Source organism: Pundamilia nyererei, unplaced genomic scaffold (genome assembly GCF_000239375.1).
Source record: "Pundamilia nyererei isolate P.nyererei 1_Seehausen unplaced genomic scaffold, PunNye1.0 scaffold00278, whole genome shotgun sequence".
In the NCBI taxonomy this organism is placed as follows: domain Eukaryota; kingdom Metazoa; phylum Chordata; class Actinopteri; order Cichliformes; family Cichlidae; genus Pundamilia; species Pundamilia nyererei.
The window spans coordinates 51,189-55,263 of NW_005187679.1; the positions used below are offsets into that span (position 1 = coordinate 51,189).

Below are 4,075 nucleotides of genomic sequence, written 5' to 3' on the forward strand. Positions count from 1 at the left end.
GATACTTCAACAACAGGTTATTTCTTTCTTCTATATATAACCCAATCATAAATCATGTTCACTACTGTCTATTTACTAATATGAGTAAAAATATTCGAAATACAAAATACACATAAAAACATCGGAAATCGGTTTTTGGCATAACATCGCTCATCACCAAAGTTTAAAGGGCGTACACGAAACAAACAAGTAGTGTTTACATAGACAATCGTAGTTTTGAGATAGACTTAATTTCAGAGTAGCCAATGAAATCTCTTCTGAGAAAGCAATGCACGCGTTGTTCCAATCAGCTAAGGAATTTCACACATTGAAGGCGGAGCATATTTCAAACGCAACCAATCTCTCTCCACATCTGTCTCCGTCTAGTGAAAAACAAAGAAGCCCATTAGATGAATAAGTAGTCACATAAGTAAAATTTCACTGTATAAAGGTAGCATTTTGTTTGTGTGCTGCTTCTTCACTGTCCATGACAGGTTGCTCATGCAGTCGGACTAAATATTAAAAGTGATTCAGCACTGGAGTGACGTCGTCGGGGTGGTGTCCCGCTCTCCGCTCCGCCTCCGTCTGTCCGGCTCTGGAGAAATTTGAAAAAGCTGAAAGAAGTTGGACGTATTTAGCGAAATCGGAAGTGGGCGTTCATTTGTGTTTAAATTAAGAGTTTAAACACAAATGAACACACACGCATATTCCACAGACAGACAAACAAATATTTTCATATCCCAGCCCAGAAATACTTTTTCGAAGTTTTTCTCTTAACGAATACGCAATTTATGTAAATTATATTTATAATTTGAATTAGATAAGAAACAGCGCAACTGTCTGTTTTATTCTGTACCGGAAATAGTGTTGAATCTCCTTCGAGGCAGGGAAGCACTTGTATAAAACTCGGCTGGACCCCGCTTCAGTGATCTTTATCATCCTCATCGAATTGGGGAAGCAGCATCGTATTTTTTAAAAGACGCAAACAGGTATTATGTTGAAGATTTTAAATATTATTATTATTTTAAGCAACTACAAATCAGATTTGAATCGGAGCTAGTTGTGATGTAATGTGTGTAGCTGCGAACTGCGCTGTTAGGCCTGGTTATGTTGGCGGGGATGGAAGGTTAGCTTGTAGCCTTCTTTCTAACCAGCTAACAGCTATTACCAACCGACAATAAATTAACGGCGAGGTTTGACTTTGAAAATAACTTATGCATAATACAATTTTGCACGACATGTTTAACAATGTTTATTTGTCATTAGCGATAGCCGTCTGTGTTGATGCGGGTTGGACCTGAATGAGCGGTTAACGGGGTAACGTAGCAACTGTCACTGTTGTTGCTAAGTTAGCTAGTTAATGGCCCTCGGTAACTAACGTTAGCAACTAACGACCGCTAGTTATGTTATGCTGGCCACTCCCAGTCAAACCGGGAAAGCAAACAATCGGTGATGTGGTTAATTGACGGCACGGTTATAACCAAAGTGATAATGACTGGTTGGGTGTATTTAAAGGGGAGTCTAGTTGATAAAGGTTAGCTGTGCTCATTTGGTTGTATTTAAGTTTGCATTCTGTAATACTGAGAGCTAGAGGTGTAGTGCTGCTTTTTTTGAGTAGGAGAGCTTATTGATCACACGTGTTGAGTTGTAATTAGTTTCTAAGGCTATTTCACTAAAGTCACAAATTTACATTACTCTGACCTGAGAAAAGCAATCAAATGTGAGACTGAATTTAAGAACTTCATCAGTTTTTACATGCTGTTTACAGCTGTTTCCTTCGTGGATGTCTTCTTTTTCCATTCTTTCCTGTTGGGTAGTTGTCAATTCTTTCTCTAACTCATCTCTCTCCCTGACCTGTTCTCTGTGTTTTGGATCTCTACCTTTCACAGCGTTAAGCTCGTTTTCCATTAGTACCAACTTGGATCGACTCGCCACGGTTTTTAGGGTTTTCCATTAGGTCATAGTACCTGCTCGGCTGCAGTTCCAAGTGATTTGAGCAGGTACTAAAATGTGATGTCAGACTGCATGCCACTGATTGGCCGAGTCATGAGAGCGTCTCATTCACGAAAATCAAAACTGCAGTCTTTGAAACCCGACAACAAGGGAAATGGCTACAAAAAACAATGCCATGGTCCCAGAGTCCGATGAAAAGCTACAGACTGAGCAGCAGGTATGTTCTTGCCTTGAACTCCATCTTTGTTGTAGTGTTCGTGTCGCATATTAATTACATCACTGGACACTCTGCAGCATGGCTATGACGACAACCACAGATATTCGATGGTACTTGATTGCAAACCAGTTGATCTGAGTCGATCCGAGTAGGTACTAAAGGTAAAGGAGCTTTAAAGCCAGATTTATAGATTTATCCAACAGCCTAATTGATTCATCCAGAGGACACCTGCTTTATATCAAGCGCTTCAACTGTTTAAACCTAGAATCTCTTACACCTGACTTGTACGATGTGCATAACACAAAACGTTATTTACTCTCAGATCCTGACACATCCCTGTATTGAATTTAGAAGGTAACTGTGTCACATGCTCAAGTGTGCCATTGCCCTTGTTTTTTCTTGTATGCCAATGCGTGGTATATTAAAGTCAGCATGAATATTGCAACTCCATTAAAGTGGTTTGTGGTTTTCATCAGCCAGATTGTGCTACAGTAAAGCTCTCTTTCAGCATTAAAAAGCTACTGTCAGGATATAAGAAAGTGGTGCAAAGTGGTTTGGACTGAAAAGTGTGGAAACGGTAGATATTTTATTTGGTTGGCCTTGTTGCATATGTATTTATATGAATTTCCCTTTAACAGGACACATTTTTCAGAGAACAGTTATTAAATAGATCCTACAAACATGATTAATTAGGATTTTTGCATTCAGTTCCATTGTAAATGTAATAGTGATATTTTGGTGGTGGAATTTGTGATGGTTTGAATCAGAGGAGGAAATGTTGTCAGAGAGTGCCCAAGCGTCACCAGTGGATGCCTCAAAGCTAGCAAAGGTTTTAGTCATATACTCACATTGTTAAAACTTTGGCTATATACTGTACAGAATATGATTTTGTGTCATGGCAAAGGCTGTGAATTTAGAGAGGGAGCAGTCAGAACTGAAGCGACTGTACTACCAGAAGGAAATGGCTACAGCATTAGAGACATTGAGGGCAGCTACAATGACCTCTGAATCCCACAGCCAAATAGGAATTGTGAAGAGGCTGCTAGGAAAGCCACAATCACTAAATACCTGCGGAGAGTAAAGCAAGTCCTAAGGAGTCAGCTGAATGGGAAGAACAAGATCTAGGCAATCAACACCTACGCTCTGCCAGTGATTAGACACCCTGCTGGGATAATAAGCTGGTCAAAGGAGGAGATGGATGCCACTGACATCAAAACAATGAAGCTCATTACACTGCATGGAGGGTTTCACCCCAAATTCAGTAGCCTGAAGGCCTTTTCACATAGGCTCTGAAACCCATTAATTTCTATTGCATGTGTCGCACGATAACGGTTTCCTGCTGAATTAAGCAAAGTACAGCGTAATCTTGCCAGCAAGGAATTCTTGCACAGCATCTGTACTGTGACGTGCCTTTGCATCACCAATACAAATGAAGCCAACAACCACTTGATGAACAAAAACATTCAGTGCATATCAGAGTTCAGTGAACTTTTTGACAGAACTTTATGTGTGTATGTAGAGACCTCCAGAGCCTTTGAATAAGCCATTCCTTTCAACAGTTTTGGGGACCTCGGGAGAAAAGCAGTGTTGCGGAAACGACTGTGTCGAGTATGACCTGGAAGTCGTGATGTTAAACTGGGACATGCTCTTTAGGGTTGTTGAGAATGACCAAGCTAAGGTTCTGTGGGACTTCCAAATACAGACAAACTGATGTTGGCTAACCAACCGGACATAATATTTGTGGATAAACCAAGGAAGGCAACTGTAATTGATGTTGCTATACTAAGTGAAAGCAACAAAGGATCATGAGAAGCTTGAAAAAAGTACCACAGGCTGAGAGAAGAGCTTGAGAAGATGTGAAGGCAGCAGTGCTCCCATTGGTAATCACCGCAGTGACCCCAAGCTGGACAAGTGTCTCCAGCAGAT

At 40.6% G+C, this 4,075-nt stretch overlaps 1 protein-coding gene across 4 annotated transcripts in view; it reads left to right on the forward strand.

Annotated features, from left to right (window-relative positions):
* The first annotated feature begins 844 nt into the window (after positions 1-844).
* Positions 845-4,075, forward strand: part of ckap5 (cytoskeleton associated protein 5) — a 44,866-nt gene continuing 41,635 nt past the window's right edge. For 3 of the 4 annotated variants that reach the window (XM_005750553.2, XM_005750554.2, XM_013915263.1), the window contains exon 1: positions 846-968. The gene's annotated coding sequence lies outside the window, so the exon portion shown is untranslated. Of the gene's footprint in view, positions 969-4,075 lie in introns of all 4 variants that reach the window. The other variant, XM_005750555.2, reaches the window with a different exon arrangement.